The sequence below is a fragment of the Aedes aegypti genome, chromosome 1 (assembly GCF_002204515.2).
Source record: "Aedes aegypti strain LVP_AGWG chromosome 1, AaegL5.0 Primary Assembly, whole genome shotgun sequence".
Lineage (NCBI taxonomy): Eukaryota > Metazoa > Arthropoda > Insecta > Diptera > Culicidae > Aedes > Aedes aegypti.
In genome coordinates, this window is record NC_035107.1 from 62,203,107 (window position 1) to 62,226,607 (window position 23,501).

At 36.3% G+C, this 23,501-nt stretch overlaps 1 protein-coding gene across 6 annotated transcripts in view; it reads right to left on the bottom strand.

Moving 5' to 3' along the window:
• LOC5570105 (serine/threonine-protein kinase Doa) overlaps positions 1-23,501 on the bottom strand; it is a 369,353-nt gene that overhangs the window by 235,799 nt on the left and 110,053 nt on the right. Inside the window, exon 1 of one of the 6 annotated variants that reach the window (XM_021837659.1) lies at positions 21,404-21,961. The exons of 4 other annotated variants lie outside the window; for them this stretch is intronic. The gene's annotated coding sequence lies outside the window, so the exon portion shown is untranslated. Of the gene's footprint in view, positions 1-21,384; positions 21,962-23,501 lie in introns of those variants that run through there. One more of the 6 variants, XM_021837644.1, reaches the window with a different exon arrangement.

Genomic DNA, 23,501 nt, shown 5'->3' on the forward strand with positions numbered 1-23,501 from the left:
CGCAAAATTCGTTCAATGTTGTTTTTTTCATCCATGGAAATTTAAACACTATCACATGAGTGAAGTTTGCACAGCTAGGTAATTGCAGGGCTGGTAGCGACTGAGTGTCTTAACAATAGAAACTTTAAAGACTTTATTCCCGGAAATAGAGACCAATAAGAGAGCATACATAAATCAAAAATATACCATACAGGAAGCAAGGAAACAAAAAAAAAGAACTACTTAGGCCATTCCATTCTTCCATTATTCACTTTGGTATGAAGGTTTTTATCGGCCGAGTTGTCTGAAACCTTGTTTTAACAAGCTCTTCAATACGACGCAATTTGTGGCCAAATTTGAGCTGCTTAGCTATTAAAACCCCCCTGCCGAAGTAAATCCAACGTGCCAGGAATAGGTTCCGCCTCCCTAATTACTGAGAAGTCCGATTTGAAAACGGTTTTCGACAAAGTTGTAGCTGACAAATGTATCTAACAGTATCTAAATAAAATAAATTTTCAAGATACAGGGAAACACTAGAAGCGATTGAACATGGATTTCCCATAGTGATTCCCATCTTTCAATGGCTTGGGCAGTCTCTGTTTTCATTCAATTGAGATTAAATTTTAAAGAGACACTCAGAATCAGTTATGAAAAGCGGTGAACACAGGGGTGATAGCAAAATTTGGTCCCAAAAAAAGTTATTTTAGTGACCAGATTTGAGAAATAAGTGACTAAAAAGTGACTTTCGATTCTCGAAAAAGTGACTAAAAGTGACTTGAAAATCAAGTTGTAATCAATTTCACTTCAATTCTAGTATGCAGTCAATATTTTTATGCATTAATCAATATATCAAATTTGATTGTGATACTGCTTAAAACCGCGTCCTTTAAACGCCGACTAAGGAAGAACAAATGGTTGATATAAGCCTGAGTGACAATGAAATTTTCCATCAGTAAGTTTAATGGGAGGTACGTGTGGTCGAATTCACATTCTAAGACTTCCTCGTGAAATTACGATAAGTATCTGCTCGTTTTGTCGCAAATTTCTTATTACTCCGAAGACCTCTTCTGCCCTTCTACGCCTACTTGTCCCATGTTCTATGTAAACCTTATAGATCGCGAGACAAATATGCGTAGAACGGCAGTCTTCATGAGCCTGTTTTGAGATTTTCACGAACTTTTTATGTAATTCTTCTAAGAATCGTTTAGATACCTTCATGAATTCAATCTGTTTTCTTTTTTACACAAAATTGTATCCAAATTATATCAAGATTTGTTACAAATAACAAATTTTGTTTAATTTTTGTTAGAATCACTTTGAGTTGATGGAGGAAATGATAACACAATTAAAATAAAATCAGTTATAATAACAAAAGCTGTTTCAAATTTGCTTCATTTTAAAACTGGATTATTCCACGATTTGTTATAAAAAAATGATAGGAAAGAAAATAACAAATTTTGTTATAATTCAGTAATGGAATATAACAAAATTAATTATATTTTTGTTTGATTTAAAACATAATGTGTAATATTTTTGCTTAAATTATAACAGAATTTGTATCAATTTTGTTTAGTGTGGAAAGAATTGTGTTATATTTTTTTGTTATTTTAACTACTAACCCGTCAACATTATAACATATTTTGTTAGAGAAAATGCGCTAACTAAGTAACAAAATCTGTTACAACCCTTTTGCAATCCACTGGTCGGGTTGTCTTCAGGGAAATGTCTAGAAAAAAAAATCACATTTCTTTGTGAAAACTTTTGAAAAATCCGCGAGGAATTTCTAAAAAAAATCCTAGTGTTATTTCTAATGAAACTTGTGTGAGTAATAATGATGAATACCTACGAGGATCTATGAAAGATCTCTTGGATTCTTGGAGAATATATTTCTTGATAAATTGCTATGATAATAAAACATGCTGGAGAAATTTCTAGAGGAATCCAATGATGAATCCCAGATGCAATTCATCGAGGAATTCATGGAAAAGATTTTATCCAATAATACCTTAAACTTGCTTAACTTGCTTGAGCAATTTCGGAGAGTAATTGTGGATGAATTTTTGAGAATCCTTATAAAAATGCATGGAATAAAATAACACGTTTTTATAAAAAGTAATTCAATAAACAATGTTTCAAAGAGTCTGTTTTTTCAAAACCAGTTTGAAATGTTTTGGTTGTTTTGCAATAGTAAATTGATTGCTTATTAATAGTTTTACAATTCGAAAAGTTAGTTGACTTTGGAAAGTATAGAATCATAATCTTATAACTAATGCATAGTATTCCTCTCGTTCGGTTTGCCTCAAGTTCGTCAAAAATTAATGGAGCTCTGGTGCTACTATGGGAAAGACAAGGTTAAGGTAAAAAAGTGGCTTTAGATATCATATTGATTATAATGTCTTTGGAGACCTTAACTAAAAACAAACACTGTTTAGAGATATGCATTGAAATATTATCCAAGCCTTAAACAAGATCTGCTTTCCTGAAAATAGACTATTTTTCGTACCTGTTGTAAGCTTTAATCTTTTCCTACAAAATTATTTATTTCATATGGAACTGGGAATCGTACTTGCCTTTTCCATTTTAGCAATACTAAGTCCTACTTCCTGATTTAAACAAGTCTTATTCGGAATAATAAAAATAACTAATAATTAATTGACTGAATATCTCAAGTAGCGTTGTAATAGCGGCGCAGCCGAAAATCTTTTGATTGAAGAAATTTCGTGTTACAAAAAGGGCATATTTTTCCATAATAACTACTAGTTCGAAATAATCCGTTGATAATTCCAGGTTGAATAAAATTCCCTGATAATTCCAGGTGTTCCAGGTTTTACCAGGTGGTAGACACCCTGCTAACTTAAAACTTAGCCTAAATTAAAAAAGCCGATTCATAATTTTCTCCCGAAAATTTAGCTCAAAATAGTAGAAAAAAGTGACTTTTTGACGAAAAAAGTGACTTTAGTTGAATTGGCTTCAAAAAAGAGACTTTAAAGTGACTGGCCTCAAAAAAGTGACCAAGTCACTAAAAAGTGACTCGCTACCAGCCTTGAACCGTTGGAACATGTCTGCTGAACCGGAACAATAACACAACAAAACACTCGCGAGCATTAGATTGCTGATTTTCTCGCATCAGTCGTGCTCGCGAGTAAACGAAGCTAAAGTAGTTCGTGAACGAGTTCGGAGCTGTTCAGAGTCAATAGCACTTTAGGGAAAAAAAAAAAATGTTTCCCCTCCGAGAGTTCTGGTTTTTTAGGATTTGTGACTACAAACTGGTAGTTTACTGTTGATTTGATGGATATACCATTGATTTATCTGTTGCCTTCTTCGGTTACTCGCGAGTAAAGGATCGCGAACTTTTGGCTATTCCTTTTGGTATGCTAAGTGTTGTAAGCAATCACGGTAGTCGACACGTTTTCGCTGATATTCAGCAGCGCTTCCCTTGAACATTCTCAACACGAGCGATCAAACGAATGTCGAAAAGAAAAATGTCAATTGAATGCCACTGACCACGATAGCTTTGCTTGGAAAAATTACGGTTTTGTTCGTTTCCGTTCTGCTTTCACTGTATGTGTATCGTATTCAGGGTGTCCATTCAAAATCAATTTTCTAATTCCCGGATTTTTCCCGGATGCCTAAAAGTTTGAAACTGGGTGGCAGCATGGTGTGACTTCAGTTTGTTTGTACACATTTTCATTTCAAAAATTGATATTTGTATTTATTTGTCTTTCAAAATATTCGTGTTTACAATATGCTTCAAATTATTCAAATGCATAAGTTTGTTTTTTGCCCATCAAAACTTGATAACATCAGAATACCATTTTTATGCTATAAATTGGTAGATATTGGTGGATATGCTAGAATTGGATATTGGTGGATATGCTAGAATTTCATTTTTATGCTATAAATTGGTAAATAAAGGAAAATATAAGCAACGCCATTACAGTTGAATCAAACAGAATAAGGTACCGCGTGGCAAGTGGGTAAATGGGGTAAGTGAAAATAATTGATATATTTTACTGAATATGTGAATTAACGTTTTGAACTGATGCGTAAACCTTTGAGGTCATTGAGAACATTATGATAGGAAGAGATTTCTGAGATTTTTCAGCCATTATTGCATAATAGAGCGTCAACCTGTCAACTATCACTCCGTAACAAGTTGGCGGCGTGCAATCTTGTTTTAATATTTTCAGTGGAAAAAAATAGTGGAAAATAATTTTCTGTACCACTTCTAAGTTGTCCCCTCTGACAGTTTTAAACTGCAATATAAAAAGTTTTAGAATTAATTCGACATAGACCTAAAAATAATTGAATTGAAACACCGTCAATTTTCTAATCACGTGGGGCAAGTGAAATGTTTCTTTTTAGAGATTGAATTTGTGTGTTCTCTTTAGGTAGCTATAAGTATACAAGGTTCGCAATTATCATAGAACAACAGAACGTGCTGATAATTCAATAAACACTATACTCAAAGCGTTAAATGCTATTATCATGGCCAAATCATGGAACTCGTGGAATGTCTATGTAAAGCTAGTTCAAAACATAAAAATGGGGTATTCCGTTTGATTTCTCTTGAAGAGTTATCCGACGTCATATCCGATTTTCTTAAAAACAAATAACGAGCGGGGGAAGTTCTACAGAGCAGAAATGCAATTGCTATCCCATGATGTAAGAACTAACATTGGAAATGTTGCAGTTATAATGTTGTCGAATCATTTCAACAAACATAACTGAACAGAAGAAAATTCAAGTAACAAGAAAAAAGTTTTTTTTGTTTAAATGTTACTTATGTTATTGTTCACGGGACGCCTTAACAAATGGTAGTAGAAATCGTGAATGTAACTGTTAGTTTTTGGGTTTATTGTTCAAAACGATAAACTTTTCACTTGCCCCGCCTGTGGGACAAGTGAAAAGTAAGGAGACATTTTTCAAAAACTTTGTCTGTACTTTTTTCTTCAATTTTACATAAAAATCATTTTCAGTATACTGCTTATATTTGGTGGGAGTCAAGCTAAAAAATAAACACAACTTCATTTGTTTTAATTTAAGGTCTCTAGAATTTGGAGAATCCCAACTATGCGAAATCCATTACCCACTTGCCCCACGGTACCTTAGAGGATTATTTGAATTTAATCACTAACTCTTGAAGGGGTTTGATCAATAATAAAGGTGCTTGCTTTTGGATGTCGAATGTCAAGTAATACAAAACTTATTAAATCATTTGCCAATTTCGTTTTGTCATACAAAAAGGTCGAACCCACTGGAATTCCTAGGAAATTCGGAGACATTAAGGAATTTAGGAAGTGTATCTTAATTTAGATCATTATTCTACAAATCAACAATGTTTATAATTGCCAACCCATACTCTACTAAAATGGCTTCAAAATTATGTGTTGAACATGATCCATAGCTAATTCCTGGTCAGGATTCTTGATCAGGAACAACTCACGTTGGATCCAAGGAAAGACTTTTAACGAATCCTTAGGTAAAAATTTTAAGCTGTTCAAATGCTTATAAAACTAATTCAAATCAGCCTTTGTTTGAACAAATGCTGTGCAAAGCCACAACACTCGATTATTCAGCTCCTAAGCATCTATTTTTGGCGATTTTATCCAGCTCTAGCTTGTTTGAAGCTGTTTTGAAAGCTGAATCAAGGCTTGATATGTGCTTATCTAGAACACTTTTGGATGACAACGATTCCATTTTTAGAACAGAAGGCAGCCATGCAAAGCTTGACAATCGCTTGTTCAACTTTAATTCAGCAATAAATCAAAATATGACCAACAAATTTACATATTTCTAACTCCGATGGTTTTAAATTTTTCTAACTATTTGTATTTAGTGCATATTTGGAAGATGTATGCTAGAATTATAATGTGCTTATTTATAATTGAAAAATGAGCTGTGATTCAGTGCTTCATCGCCACTCTCCTCACCATCTGCTCCACTTAGCATGGAAAGTAAAAGCACAGACAAACAGACGTCACACTCTCATCATTGTCCATCGACCGCCTTTTTAACGGTCGATTCAAAAATATGTTAGGTGGCCAATCCGCCACCCGTAGCGCTTGCTTCGTTTGTGTTCGTGTTTGACGTTTACACACTACCGCCATCTGTTGGCCCGTCGGCCAAACACGCTGATTTTAGCATTGGGCGTACATGTCCTCTTGACTATGATTTTGATCGAGATTTGTTCTAAATGTTACGTCTGATTGTCTGTGGTAAAAGCATAACTTATCGTCTTGTCTGAATAACAGCTGTAACCTTTTTGTATCAAGTTTGCATTGAGAGTGTAGTGATCCTAGCATTCTGCGAAAACTCTTAGCTGTCAAACATTTGTTATGAAATGTATTTAAGTTTTTTTTCATCGTAATTCATTGCGATTTTCATTACAAATTTTTAAATGATTACTTATACAGTGAATCCTCCATGAATCGATATTGAAGGAACCATCGACTCATAGAAATATCGAGTCATGGAACAGAAATCCTTTGGAAAGCTTTTTCGAGGGACCATCACAGTAACCATGAAATTTTATTTCTAGTATATTTCCATGAGTCGATATCGAGTCATGGAACATCGACTAATGGAGGTTTAAATGTATTGTGAAATATTATTTAACTCCACCGTTCATCGATGATTATTGGACACGATGTCCCCAGAGGTTACGCAAAGTTAAGTGATGTTATAAACATGAATCACTCCATTTTGAACCTGTGTGCAAGTATCAATTATTCAATGACATATCAACTATTAGAGTTGCAACGATTGAATGTTCACCTAGAGTAGAAGATTTATTGAATTAAAAAATAGATAAAAAATACTGAGTATATAGCCCCCACTTCAAAGTGCAATTATGAATTGACATTTCTTTTCAACTGCATACGGCGATCAAAGAAAAATTCTTTTCTTCAGCATTTCTTGCAAGAAATTTTCCACGCATCGAGATAGGCGATTACTTTTCTGTTGAAGTGCATACTTCGCTTTAATATGAATCACTTATACAAGAGTGGTACCAAATTTGGATAAAAGTTGACTACAGTTTTAAAGAGCTTTCAATAAATGCCATTTGTGGAAGCTGAATTGCAACTTCATGAAGTGAATAAAATAGATGAACAATATTTTGTTCAGCTTGATATTCAGCATTGGCATGGAGCTGAATACGAGGGTTCAATACGACCTTCTTCATATTAATGTTCAGCAAATCCATTCGAAACCTTGTCAATGACCTTACACAAGCAGTTTTCCATGGATCACGAATAAATCATATCAGCTTGATCTAAACACAGGAGACCGCCAAAAATCAATTATCAATGCATGTGTTCAGAATTTCATTGAGAAAACACTTAGATCTCTCAAGAAATTTTCCAAACATCTTTTAGATTAGCTTTTTACCAACCACTAGGAATTTGCTCAAAATGTCAAGAAGAATCAGCACACACTCTTCTATAGAAACTACTAAAAACCTCATTAGCAATACACTAATTCTTTTCAGTGATTCAGGATTCCCGTAAAGATGTCATCAAAAATATGCCATGAATCTTAATAAAAATTAATAAAGCATCTCACCAAGATCCTTGTCAAGAATTCCTAAGTATTTAAACACTTTCAAGGTTCTCAATGATGTTTTGTAAGGACTAGTTTGAATGTGCTTAATATCTTCAGCCTGAAATTCGCAAAACATTTAACAAGGAATCGATAATTACTGTGAAAAAAATCTGCCAGGGATCTCACCTTAAAACCAACGATTTTTTGGCAAAAAAAATGTTAAAAATCGTTAACTATCTCTCTAGCAACTTAGTCGGATATACCTTGTCAAATGTTTCTAAAGCTTTTCCCGGTATGTTCTACAGTTTCCCGGGTATTTCCCGTATTTTTCCCGGTGATTTGTAATTCCCGGGTTTTTCCCGCTTTTCCCGGATTTCCCGGATGGATGGACACCCTGCGTATTCGACATAACAGGCAAGATCAAACTATTCTTGTTGTTTATAATCCGATGTCTGAATTCTATGCAAAACTTATGATTTATGCAAATGTCATCGTGTCAGACGGCATTCAATTGAAACTTTTTTGCGTGTGTCGACGTTCGTTCTAAAGCTCGTGCTGTGACCGCTGACCATGGCAACGAAACGAACGTCGCGAAAAGTGTCGAATGTTTACAGCACTGGGTATGATTTTCCGAGCAGACGGGTGGGAACTTACTCACACCAAGTCTGTTCATGTGGGTTTTGCGTTGGTGTATTCTCGTGAGGTGCTTCGTGATGCGAACATTTCCACCACTGATCAGATTTATACCTAAAATTAAATGAGCGATGTGGAGCAAAACCGATATTTTGAATCACCCTAAGGATAAGCTTGATTATACCTCTACCCCATTAAAATTCGACATGTTGAGTGCTATCAAGGTGAAAAATTCATTCTACTACTGCTAATCAAGATGGCGTCACAATCCAATATGGCCGCCAGATTTTTTTCACTCAACATAATACTCATATTTTTCATCTGACTCGAATAATACACCAATGATTAAAAACTTGTTTCTTCGTTGTACAAAAAATGATGTTTGCATTGATTGCACTCGTCATATACGTCAAAATCGTAGAACATTATTTAGAAAATCGTTCATTTCATAGGGTAAATACAATTGCTCACCTAGTTTTTGTAGCCTATCTTACGCAATTTTTCCTCAGCTTTCTGTTGGGTATCTCAGAATTCAAAACGAGCAGTGCGCGTATGGTGCAAAAACGATTTTTCTAACAAAATTCAAGATGGCAGCCATTTTTTTAACTTTAAATGAAAGCTATATCTTTTCTCTATACGATGCCATTTAGTTTGCTATGTGTTCCAAGCGAAATATGAGACATATAACGTGAAAAATAGCCAAGATTTATAAAAAAATGGACTTTTTCGCAAATTGTTTAGCTAGCTGGCGTACGAGGGGTACACCAATTTGAGAAAACCGAAAGGACCACCCTTAAGTTTTATCGATCAGTGTCATAAAATTGGAATTCTAAGGATGAGTGCCGATGGCGGCCTGGTTTCAGCGAGAATGGCTCAATCCAAGAAATTATGCCAGAATTTCTATCATGAATAGCATCAAAAATTCCTTCACAAATCTCTCAAAAAAAGTCCCGAGTTCTACAGATATTCATACAGTGATTCTTTTATAGATTTTCCTAGGATTTCCTTCAAGATTAAATGTTTTCTGTTGAGGATATCTTAAAGAATTTCTTCAGTGCTACCTTCAGAAATTCTTCAAGGATTCGAAAATTGCTAGAAGGATTCCTCCTAGCATTCCTTTTGGAACACCTCTAGAAATTTACTAAGGAGATCCTAAAAAAATGAATCTTCCAAAACATGTTTTTTTTTAATTAATGAGGAAATTCCTTACAAATCCGGGAGGTATTTAGTTATAAAAGACATTTTAAAATAATCTCCGAAAATAAAACTTTTTTAGAAATTATTGATGAATTCTTGCAAGGATCTCTTGGATTTCTTACGAAGTCTTGAAAAGTTTTTTCAGAAAAAATGCTAACAAGGGAAGGTCACGATGGTGTTACACGGGGTTTTCAACCGGACTATTTTTGTTAGATTCTACATGTCGAAATATGAAAAATCCCAAAGTCTTTCGGGTGATGGGCCAGTGGTGTAGCCTGGAGGAGCTTTAAAAGAGGCAATTTTGTACGTATATTATATTATTAAGTTAATTGGAAATTTGACAAAAATATTCTTTTAGTATTTATTGTGATGGTATAGATCAGAATTGGCATTAATGTATCTTTAAAATGTATTTTTTTCCATGCCATAGGCGCAATCGGGATGGGTTTCTTGTTTGTATACTATTCTAATAAAACCAAATTTGTTTTGGTGTCCATATTCGATGTTAGTTACGCCAATGGCATAAAATACATTACAAACAAAAATTAATGTCAATGCTGTTCATTATTATCGTAATAAATACTGAGAAAAATCTTTTTGACAAATTTTCAATTGACTCAATAATATTATATTCGTACAAAATCGACCCTTTCTGAGCCCCTCCTGGCTACACCACTGGTCCATCACCCGAAAGGCTTTGGGGTTTTTCATATTCCGACATGTAGAATCTAACAAAAATAGTCTGGTCAAAAACCCCGTGACCTTCCCTTGTAAGATAATTGTTGTCAGACGAAATTTTTGAAGACATTTGTGTAGAAACGATGAGCGGGATTACACATTATAATAATTGCTGTAGGCTTACTGATATGAAACCTTACATGATTTTGTTTTAAATGCTTGGAGATTTTACTTGAGAAATGTTAGAAAGAACTGGACGAAATGCTAGAGAAATTTCCCGAAGATTCCCAGGTCGATATCCTAGGATTTCCGGACAAAATCCTCGTAAGGTTTCTCTGATATATTCCTAAACAAATATCTTCAAAAACTCTAAAATAAATGTTCCAAGGAATGTTTGGAAGATCTTCCATAGTAACGAATCATTGAAAGAATAAGAAAGAAAGAAAGAAAATCCTGGGATAGTCAATAGGAAAGTTTTTGGGGTAACCTGAGAAGAAATTCCTACAAAGCTCAAGGATTAGTCACGTAAGCGTTTTTAAGTTTTTTTTCCTGTAGCCATCTAGAATTTAACATCAAGATTCACTGCTAGCAAAAATTCTAAAAAAGTGCCTTTAGGTACCATTCTGGTCAAAAAAAGGCTTCAGGGGCCTTCGTTTGAAAATATCCTTTTGGAGACTGACTTTCATTGGAATAGAGACCACGTCTCTAAAAACGAGACCTGCTACCAGCCCTGTAATTGAAACTGCGCGGGTGTCGATTTTTAAAATGCATCCATCCAAGCAAGCCGTCTTCGTTTTCGTCTCAACGAAGACGAAAAATGGAGCACCATGCCGAACAGAACTCTCGTTTTCGGTAATTACCCTCGGCCGGTCCGGGTGGAGTGTGATCGACCGATCGAAACAATCGATCGATCGAATCGATGGATCGACGCATTCAATCAATAATGGACGTATGAGAGATCGAGCGCCCGGTCGCCGTCGCGTCGGGTGCGCTTCATTCGCTCACGTTTGCCAATAATAATCGTAATTGGGTCAATTTTGACGTACGCTCGTTTAATGGGAAAGCCTCAAACATACCTACATAGTTGTATGTTTTTTTTTGTTTCCCTCAACGATTTTCCGCTGCACATTTTGGCTCAAAGAGATTCACCCGAGAGAATCGATCGTGTCCCGTTTGATTGGGACCGACCGGACAGCTGATCTTGTTTCTGTTTTCGATTTGCTAACAAATGGAAATTGTTCGTTGTGGCCCATATTTGGCAACGGACGCAGATGTTGCATTAATGCAGTCTGCTAAATTGTGTTTCGCTGTATAATAAGGTCACAAAAACAGTAGAATAGAAAGCATAAATATAAATGCTCGTTGAATCGATTTGCTTAATTACTGGGATAAATTTTGTTCTGTGGTTAAGGTGGTTGAAGCGTCAATTTTGCAGAAATGCGATCGTAGGTTCGAATCCCACAGAAAAAAGATTTTTTTTCTCACATTTATAGCTGAATTGTCCAATTTAGCCTTAAAAGCAGCAGTAGTAAACGCTTAGCTGTTCGGAAAGATCTGCGGAGAAAAATGGGTATTATCATTGTTCTCTCTTTGGGTTTCTCTTTCTCAGCTGCTATCTATCAAACCTCTTACAAGTTGCGATGTTTTTCTTCGCTTGATTTGATCGTGTTTCGAAATCAATAGAGAAAGAATTCTGCAATGCCTGAATAAAATATACGTCTTTCAACATTATCCTTGAACGACGATTAAAAAGGCAGCACCTAGCCATAAAAGGAAAGTGACAACTAAGTGACCGCATGCAAGGTAACGATTTGGTGAGCTCATTCTATGCTCGTTCTAATCTTCGGTTAGAAAATTTCTAGATTTTCATGATTTACAATATACTGGCGTTAGTGACTATCGATTTTGATTTTTTTCCTCAATCATAGGCTTAGATCCTACGTATTAAACAATTTGCTCTAGAATTCAACAATAAGACATTAGTAGTAAGCACTAAGAATTCAGCACAAAATAAGACTATATAGAGTTTGAAAATGGTTCTGAAACAAATTCGTTTGTGTTTTGCTGTGCTAAATTTTCGGGTGGGACGGACTTGGAGTAGTGGTTAAAACACACGCCTCTCACGCCGAGGACCTGGGATCGAATCCCATCCCTGAGATATTATAACGTAAAAGTTATAGGGACGACTTCCTTCGGAAGGGAAGTAAAGCCGTTGGTCCCGAGATGAACAACTAGCCCAGGGCCAAAAATCTCGTTAATAAAGGCAAAAAAATCTGGTTTCTGTAAATCAAACTAAGAATCTGATTCATATCATATGCTATAAGTCAATGACGAAAGCACATCTTATGTAAGATAGGCGTTCTGAAGTTTTAAATTGTCACTATTTCAAGCATCATATCTCAAACTTCCAACAACCGTCATCACCAGCCTTTTTCAATCGAGTACCCTCTATCAAGAGGACAAATTAAAGCCTACCCGCATCCCACGCGCACACAGCCAAAGCCCTAACTATTTAAAGAAAAGCCTTCCAGTAAAGCATCTCGCCTAGCTCTTCATGGCGAATCTCGCGCCCAGCTGCACTCGACCATTATTATGCCGTGCGTGGCCGTAATGCACCAATAAATGTAGGAGCAACAGTTTGCTACAACAGCGACGACGAACGGATGGATGGATGGTTAGGGCGATTCTAATAACAATAATGTTTGAAAATCCAAACTTCCATATCTTCCTCCAACCCAGTGTTCTTTAAAGCTTTCCGAATTTTCTGTGGTGATTTGAAGGTGACCCAAAGACGAAGTAGGTTTATAAAGCAATCATTTACTATGGAAATTTTTTGAAAAATGTTCATATGGCGGACCTCTAATTATATCATGATTGTAAAATAGATATGAGGATTTAAATTTTCGTCGTTTTTTTTTGAACCGCTCTAAACGATGATAAATGCAGACTTCCAACAAACTTCTCTCCCTGTATCAATGCTTCTTTTACAGATGCAATCGACGCCTTTGCATTCCGGCAACAGTAACAACAACAACTTTAGCAGCAAACACCAATACCGATGTAACGAGTCTTGTGTATCCACCGGTTGCTCCTACGGTCGAACACGGATTGGATGCTGGTTCCTCCGAGAAGAAAACGTGTTCCGTTGGACCGTCGTTGTCGTCGTCGAAGGCTTCGTCCTCCTCCAGCCACCACACCTTTGGAGAAGCTGCTGCAGTAACCGGCCCACTCTCGTTTCGCATTGGATGGTTGCAGAAGTGCACAGCTGCAACGGCAGAGTGTTGCATTTTGCCATAGCACGCTTGATTTATGCTGCATTTCATTAGTTTTATTTCGTTCGAAATTTTAAATCTATGCAGCTTGACTAATATAAGGTGGTCCATTTTTTATATGGAAATAGTCAGACTTTGAAAATCTCAAGTTGCAGTCCTAATTTTGTTGGATATACTGAAGCTACTGTGAAAGTTTGAACGAAATCCGTCAATTATAAAGGGGTGCTAAACGAGCTAGAAGTTTGTATGGAGAAAATCAGCCAAATATAATTGGAAAAACTGTTCCAACTAAATTGTTGGCTATAGATTGCGTTGTAATCGATAGATTTATTTTGTTTTGATTCTCCTATCAATAGATAACAGACTGCAGCAACAAATCTGATTTTTTTTCGTTGAGAAACTTAAAGTTATACTTAGGCAAACAGAAATTCGCTTTTCCCCTGGGGTGGAACGTTCTGTAAATATTCATAGCGGATCATTCTATGAAATGTTCCCGAAATTAATCCAGGATACATGTGTTTTTCAAGAACTGTCTACTTGAATCCGTTTGTGAATCCTTATCGAAGAAATCATTAGAAATTAAACAAGAAATACTAAACAGTTTTTTTGAGCGAAAAAATAGAGTTTGTCTTAGAATGTAGCTTGGTACAGGAATTCATGTAGGCATGTCAGAAATACGGGATTTTCTTAAATGCCTACATTCATTTTCCCAGAGGAATTACTACAAAAACTTTTTCAGAGATCCATTCAAGAGTTTTTCCAGAGCTCCAAGAGATGTTCCAGAAATAACTCCAGAATTCCTCAAAGGCATTTGTCGAAACATTCTGCAGGGTTTATAATGAAAAATCATTAATCCAATTTTTCAAAACATTTTTTTTTTCAATATCTGTGTACTACTTGATATACCGTCGATGGGGGTGACAATGGGTCAGAGGTGTGAGAATGATAATTTGAAATATCTTAGTAAAATAGCTGAAATATTGATGTTCGCCATTGAAGCGTATTTATTCTAGCTACCATCCAAAAATTATATCTCTGGAATAAGTTGCTTGAAAATAACGCCTTTTCAAATTGCTCATTCTGGGATGTCAAACAAAATCAAACTTTTATACGAGCTAATGCTTTTTTAAACTTTTATATTAATGTCCATCACAATCATTGTTATTGGAGAGGAGCTTGAGCAGCTTGAGCTTGAGCAGCTTGAGCTTGAGCTGGTGATCTTCTATGTTTAGGCAACAATGGTGCCTGCCACGTCAGAATGCAGAATGATGATGCATTCAACTGGCTCCCACGGTTGACCGTATATACCACTGCGTCAACGCCAGTTCATGCGGGAAGGGTGAAAGGGTGGGGTATTTTTATGGCAGAGAGGCTTGCTGGTTTGGTTAGCAGACTGCCTATGTATCAGGCGTGAAGGAAGGCATGCTATAATGATGAACGAATGGAAGCGTAGGGAAACGATTTATTTCTGTCCGTCTCGGGTTCTAGCAAATGCTATGAACTGTGATAGATAAGAGTGGTAGATAGAAGCAAGTGAAAGATACAACTACAAAGTACGAGGAAAGGGACGAGCCTGGGATTGAACCCATGACCTTCTGCTTATGAAGTAGAAGCGGTCGCCATTAGACCACCAACCCCCGTTATTGGAGAGGAGTATCAAAATTGAAAAAAGGACGATTTTTCTGCTCTGTTCCTAATGCGATTTCAGTTTCTTTGACCCAACGTCACCCCCTCGATGAGGTGAGAATCGATCAATTTTCAGATTTTTATAGATCAATGAAAAATAAACGAATTTCGAGCATTTTTTCAAAGTTTCAAAATCCTTTACCCATGAATGTATTCCCATACTGGAAAAAATATTTCAAGACAAATAACGAGAGTTGTCCAATAATCAACATGGAAATATGAATTTTTGACCCATTACTTGCATTAATGATGATCCATAATAAGATGAATTTGAAAGAGTTCATTTTTTACGTTATTCATTAAAACGGTAGAACAAAAATCTTAAATGATGCATTCTCAGTGTAGTGTGTACATATAAGTTAAATGAACGGAACTGGCCACTATGTTTTAAATTGATACATTACTGTTTGACCAAGTTCACGGAAATTCCTCCAGAGCTTTTATGAGGAATGCTGAGAGAAATTTCTCCAGAATTTTCTCTAGAGAATCCAATGCAACTATCTCCAGTGATTTCCACAGAGTTTACTCGGAAAAAATCCCAAAGACTATCCCAGGAATTGTTCTACGGATTTTTTCACTAATGTTTCCACCAATACTATGGCAGATGTTTTAAGGATAACTACTTCAAAGATTTTTACTCAGTTTTTGAAGAAATTCGTTTTGAGATCAGGATTTCTTAATTTCTCGATGAGTTTCATAAGAGATTTCTACTGTTTTTTTTTTTTTAGAAATAACTCTCGGTATATCTGATATAATTCCCAAAAATATCCTTGACAATTTCCTGGAGAAAACTTCTGGATAAATGCTTTGAGAACTTCCATATTCATGTCTCAAATACGTTTTGGGAGATTTCCTGAAGAAATCTTAGGAGGAATCACTGCATTCATTCCGGGGAATCTTATGGAAGAATCACTGGATACACATCTTTGGAGGAATTCTTGGTGAAATTCTTGGTGCAATCACTGAAGTAACTTCTAGGATTATGTTTAGTAAAAAAATTAAGTTGAAATCATGAAAAATAGATATAGTGATTCCAATATGAGGAAACTGTCTATTCAATGCTGATGACTAATAAACCATTCCAGAATAGATTCAAAACAACATCATGTTACCTTATGAACAAGTTATTATTTTTGTTATGGCTAATAGCGGTCATGCGACTCAAAGGTAAAGGAAGATTTTTGCAAATGATGGAAAAGAATAGGTGGATAGGCGTCGCAAGGGAGCGACAAGATTGAAATTTTATTAGGTGGTGAAAATTGAGCAAGCCATTTTTAAAGTCAGTAAGCATCCTAATGAAATTTCAATCTTGCGACGCCTATTCCAAATGATGGAATTGCAAAAATCTTCTATTCTCCCAAAATTGTTGCTTATTACTTTTTTAGATTTCAACCACGTATTTCATTCAGAATACTTTTTGGTATTCTTACAGAAAAACTCTGAAAAACTTCATAAGGAAGTCCTCAAAGTTGTTCTTCTGGGAATGTGGAAAATTGTTTAAGTAATCGTTAGAGAAATTCATGGAAAAATCAGGAGGTAATTCTAAAGAAATCCAAAACCAGTATCTGATGGAAGATTTGCACTCCTGGAAAAGTTTCTGGATCGAGGAGGATCGCAGATGAATTGCTGATATAATCATTGGAGAAACTAATCAATCGAATCCCTGAAAAGTATTCTGCATGAGTTTCTGAATGAATTCCTTGAAAAATATTGGGGTCCCAGAGGAAATTCGTACATGAATGATCAGAGGCCTAGACGCCAACTTGTGACGTAGTTGGAGGGACCTTCCAAAAACGCACAATTGCAAACAAAATTGATGTATTTCATTCAAATATGACATATTCATGTGAACAGGAAGTACATTTGCTCGCAAAACATTGCTTTTTGTCTATTTTGAAGCAGAGGCGTCGCGTGATCTAATTATCAACCTGTGCACTTCAAAGAAAGCTCTCAGTTAATAACTGTGGAAGTGCTCATAAGAACACTAAGCTGAGAAGTAAGCTCTGTCCCAGTAAGGTTGTATTGCTAAGAAGAAAAAGAAGCACTTCAAATTTTGTGTCATTTTATTTTTCTCATTATTACGTTCAAACCATTTTTTAAAGTAAATGAAAATGTTTAACCAGTGGCTACTAGCCTTCGTTTTCAAATATAATTTTCTTCTGATCTTTCAGTTGATTCAATTTTTTTTAAAATTTAATGAGCTAATCGGGTTGCTTAGTTTGATTTATCAGCTCAACCAACACTTTCTCAATTTTAATTATTAGTCATCATTATAAGTAAATTGTAAAATTGAATATGAAAATAATTCTAACTATGCGGGTTATCAGTGACAATTTATAAAGTACTGGATTCTAGCTAATATTGCAATACAGGTCGGACTCCGGGATAGATTATCCGGAATTTTAGACTCGATTATCCGAAGTATGTTTTTTGATGCTCTTGTTTTTCAGTTTTTATACATACATTTGAGATAATAAACAGTATTGCAATATACAATGAATGGTTTAACAGTTTTAAAGGTAGGGAAGAAAAGGGGGGTGTAAAAAAGGTTGTTTGTGTATGCTGGTAATTTTTTTTCCGTAATTGATTTCGGAATTTTCAAAAGCAGTTTTTTCGTGAACTCATTTTAATCGAATAATTTTTAGTTTTGAACAGAAAAACTGCTTTTGAAGTTTCGATAATGACGATGATTACGATTACGGAGCGTTGAGCATTAAAACACACCACAAGCGTCAAGATGCTGACGATGACGGAGAAAACGACCGCTCTTGAATTTATTTTCTGGTTTTCATCTAACTGACTATTGCAAGTACCCCCACGCTGTATGTTAAAAGCGAGATTTTTAACCAGTATTGTACAAAAACAGCAGCGCCAGTGCCAAACTTGAAGAAACTTCCTACCGTCAGCCGCCTGAAAAATCCACCTTCCTATGCCTTCACACCACAAGCGTGGTGATGCTGAAGGCGCCAAGTCAAAAGAGAGCAAGCAAAATATCTCCCGTAGATTGATTTCGCTCTTAATTCTCCCATCCGCACGCTCGCACTGATCCAATTGATAATGTAGCAAAACTGTGCACCAGGCAGAGTTCGCGCTTTGGCTACTTACACACTCGCATTTATAGTTCAAAAAGCTTTCTACCACATATACAGAATTGCGTGTACGATACAAGACAACGCGTTTTCCGATGAGAGTGCACGCGTTGGTCTTCATCGTCACAGCAGCGGAGTGTAGCGTGGAACAAAGTGTTGCGTAGCATGCATCGCGCTGGCCGCAAAGAGATAATTTGGTCAAAGATCGCGCGTCGCACCAAATAGCTTTTGCAATTAAATGCAAGCAAAAATTTATCGACATATATTTTGCTAGATGAAAATTGCGTTGCAAGCTATCAATAATAGAGACAACGAAATGGACTAAATTTAATGTTATTAAGAGAACTAATGAATTGTACTTCAAAAGTAGTACATATTGTAGGTGGTTATGATGAAGGAGTTGCCACCTGTGCAGTGCACATGTTGCACATGTGGACGCGACGCCTCTGTTTTGAAGAGACTCGAACCCCTCCCCCAACAACTATGTCACAAATAGGCACCTATGAACAGAGAAATAGCTGGAATAATTCCTGTATCAAAAAATAAGTTCATTCTATTCTTATAACAAATTGTTCAATATACTTTAGAAGAATATTGAGAAGTGTATGAAAGAACTGCAGAAGCAATTCCTATATGAAGAAATTTATGGCGGAACTCCTTGATGGAATTTTCGTAGCACCTCCTGAGAACACTTGTAGATGAATTATTGAAGGAATCCATATGAAAATATCTGGAAAAATCAACTTAGAAAATGTGGAAGAAATACTTGTAGGGTTTCCTGAAATAATCCTCTTACGAATTTATTTCAAAAACCTTTGTTGATTCTCCTGGAGAAACATTGACAATCGTTGAAAGATCTCCTAGAGTAACAACTGGAGAAAAAAAATGGAAAATCACAGGAGGTAATTCTAGAATATTCCCTGGGAAAATTTTCAGTGTAATCCCTGTAGAAATTACTTGATGTAGTAACTTTCAAGGATTTACTGGAGCAAATTGCAAATTCTGGAGGAATTCTGTGGACATTCACTGAAAGAGTTTCTGGACGAGTTCATGTGATAATCGGTGAAGGATTCTCTAAAGAAATTTCTGAATCTCCTGAAAGTATTCCAGAAGAAATCTCTTGAAAAATCACTAGAAGAATTCCTGAAATTTTTCCTCGAGCAATCGAGAATAAATTACTGAAATCCACTTTAAAAAAAACGCTTAGTTAATAACTGTGGAAGTGCTCAAAAACAATAAAGTAGTTCAACTACGTTTTCGGAGATAATTTTGGATATCCGAAGCAAAAACTTTACTTGATTTCAAATTTTTTTATTGGATTGAAACTAAAATGTATAACACGGTGGGATTAATAATGGAAATCTCGTGACACAAACTTCTGGAATTAAACTTCAAACTTCGTCTTGAAATGTTCATGATTTTCTACGACAAATAGATACTGAAAATCGTAGGAATTTAGAAAGTGAATTATGGGGAATTTTCACGATTTTTTCTGTGTTTCCATGAGGAATAAGAAAGAGACATAAAATGATGAGTACTCGGATTCGGTTTGGCTTTCTATTTTGCAGAACCATAAGGTATTCTGTAGCTTAATTGGTTAAAGCACTGATCTGCATCTGCCAAAATATATGCAAAAGTTTGATCGGGATTTGAACCCTCGTCTAGCGAGTGAGAGTTACGTCCAAAACCACTCGATCATCTCATCATCCTGAGAGAAGTGAGTTCAATTTGCTACAAGCTCGATGTTACTTCTCGAAATGGTTTTCTTGTTTTTTTTTTCGATTGAATTTGATTACATTTTGAGTGGAATATTGTTGTGAAATTGATGTGATTGGATTATAGAACTCATACACATCCGATTCTTGATACATAGCGAAAAAAATAGTCTGCCGGAATACTTTTTTTTGTTTTGCTGTGTAGTTACTTCAGTATGCCCCATAAATAAAATGTGAAAATCATTATATCATTCTTTAAATTATTTTTCATATGGAAAACGAAAACTAAACAAAAACGTTATTCATGATTTGTATTGTTTAATATGTTTGGACTCTGTTTTTGCTTTGTAAATGGGAAATTTTCATCTGTTACTTTCTCCTTACTAGAGAGGAACTGGGAACATACTTTGAAACTTTATCAGACAGTCATCGAGTTCAATATATTTATGATGAAAGCTTCTAAAACGTCAACTATGGGGTGAGATTCTTCACAGGCCTTGTATCGAATATCCGCCCATGTCAAAAGATAGAATGGATTAAATGCCTGAAGCGCTGAAGACTTAAACATACTTGCTAATAAATAGCTCATTCGGTAGAGCCGTGTTTAAACCTTCATATAAGTGTGGAAAGCGGCTCTGTTTTGCTAAAAATCATTGAGCTTCAACTAGTATTGATCTAAGTTGTCTTTGACGAAAGCAACAAAACTCTTAGACATCTGTTTTAATTTTCTATTAAATTTCTACAACAAAAAGAAGACACCAAACCCATAAGACGCAAATGCTGTCAAAGCCATTGACATAGCAAAATAATTTATTGTGGCCATGCAAAACACGCTCTCTTCATCCTCTGATGTCAAACAACCTAATATTTTTAACAATTAAGTGTGAATTTCACACCAGAGTATGCGACGATTAAACGCTTTTTTAACTTTTAGCCATCACCAGATTTTTTGTTTATTAACGAAAACAGCTCCAGTTTGTTGTATTCTCTTCCTATTGATAGAATCTTTAAGATTTTAACGACTATAGTGCATCCTATGGCCAAATATTTAGTTGACACAGTCTTTCCCATATATTTGATCGATTTTCTCCATACAGCTGTTTTAGTCCTTATACTTGACGGATTCCGCTCAAACTTTCACAACAACTTCTGGGGGTCGAAACGAACACAAATTTGCAAGTGTTACTTAAGATGTTTGTAGTTTGATCATTTTGGGCCACCCTTTCAAACTAGGCACCTCAAACTGCGCTGTGCATCCATATTCAAATTTACTGATCCCCGCGTGTGGCCTAGTTGCAGCCTGGAAAGTAACCATTTTGTATGCACACAACATTGTGCTGCGATTGCTCAACAGCTGTCCAACGAATCCTACACCAAAAAACATCGTGCACCCGATAATAGAGATCGTTTCGTCACTCCTGGTACCACTTTGGCACACTGCACTCTTCTTCCGGGCTCAAACCGAACAATCGCCTTATCACAAAAGAAACCCCCTAACAAACGATTTTATCTCTCTCACTCGCCCGGTCCGAAACCGGCCCGTATCGTTTTCGTTATCAATTCGGCTTGCTTTCTGTAATATCGACTAACATTTCTTCACCAGAACTACCACATGAGACAGGAATCCAGATCTTCGTCGCGTACTTTCATCACACACTAAAAAAACCACTTCTGTAGAGGGATCATGCACCAGAATTGGTATTCTTTTTCTTTTTCGATTTCGGTTTTCCAGTCGCTGCCCAGCTTCAGCTTCACCAGAAACAAAACTTGCACATTCGGAAACTGAACTGAGCGAAATTCACTCGTGCCCGATTTTCACTGCGCTTCCATCCACACCATTTACTTTCTTCCTTGTTGCACTTCGCTGTTTCGCCAGCAAATTTCTAACAATTCTGTAATGCAGCTCCGTATTTGTCTGCACCGCACGAGCACACTGTGCACTGTTTCACCCACTCTAGAGGCAATCTTTCTCTAATCAGTGTCGCGCGAAGTCATGCAATGCATGGAAGCTGCTTGAGCGGTTTTAGCGAACACTGTAAGTCTGCAGTGATGATAACCGCCGCGCGCCGTCTCCACAATCCACAGATAAACGCGAACTCCGTCGATGGGGTCTTAAGCGTATTAGGGGAGCAACAGTCGAACCGACCGCGAGTGAACATAGCAAGCGACTAACTCCGATGTGGTGCGGGAAGATCGGACGGACCCAAGACTTCAACCCCATCAACGCTCTCTCTCGCTGCAGTTCACCGCGCGAATTCAAGCAGACCGAGATTCGAGCAGTGAGTTGCTGAATTTCACCCTCTCTCGCTTCAGAGGAGGCGAGCGAGCGAGCTAGCGCTCTCAGGAACCGTCCTGACCATGCACTTCACACTTGTTTTGGATTTTATGGCTGTTAGGTACTCGATTCCGGCTGGTGGTGACTTGCAGAACAAACGATGGCAACGGGACGTGCGCTGCTAACAATCTTGCCAGCCGTGCGGCTTTATGATGTTTTGTGCGATAGATGATAGCATTTGCAGTGCAGTGCAGTGGACTCCGAGCGAGTACTGGGTTGGCCTTCTTCCTGCGTTCGGTACAGTAGGGTGGGCCAAAGTTACAGAATTCTGATATTTGAAAACCTCCAACTAGTAACAAGCATAGGCTAGGAGTGTGAACTTGTCATTCAAGTACTTGTCAATTTCCAAACAAAATCTACTTTTTACCATAAGTTACGATAAGTTCATTCTTGGTGAACCACTTCAACTTGTCTATAGAATTCTAGTGCAAGAGCCTGGAAATACTCAAAAACAATCATTCAGTTCATTAAATTTATCTCATGCAGAATTGAGTGATGTTCAAATCTCAGGTACAACAATGACATGGATGAGAGTCACTCCATTTAATTTCTGTGATATATTTTAATAATTGAAGAAAAATATGCTTCTGAAAAAATAAGCTCATTAATACAGAAGAAAATTGAAACTTTTACCTTCTTCTAGTCCATACAAAAGAGTACCTCAAAATACCTTTCTGAAATTCTCTTTAAAATTAAATTTGAAGTATTTTTTAAATTCTGGAAGTTATTCCAGCTGCATATGTTTGCCGATTGTATGTCATTTTATGATTTTTAGGTAATGCTGCCACAATCTTCAATAAAAAATGTTTCGACCAGTGGTATTAGGCCGATCTACGAAATCTAAAAAAACATGTTCTGGATTTCATGTACAGTTGTTACGGCACTGATTCATTCTTCCAGATATTTGAGAACAAGCTAAAGACGTTTGTAAATTTTATTGTTGCAAAATAAACCAAAAATGAGCTAAATGTGAGAGTTCATACAGCCATTCCACGAAAAACCGATCTGATGGGTCACCGAATTCCGTGAAAATTTGCTATTTTGTTCCTTATCCGAAATAAGGATACACGTATTTTTGGATTTTTTGATTAGGGTGACCATTTCCAAAATAGGGTGACCAGAAAAAATCGCGATTTTGCAAAATTTTTATTTTTAAAATAATTATTACTTTTGAACCGTTCGACCGATTTTCAATCTTTTTGGACGAAATGAAGGCTAGAGATTTTGACTTTTCAGGAAAAATATAAAATTTCACAAAAATTGTGTTTTTTTACATGGAAAAACTCAACAGTTTCCGTTTTTTCGTGTTTTGAAGGCCTCGGGACCAAAGGGGCTATTGCTGTTCTCATTTTTTCTTGAAAGTACAGAAAAT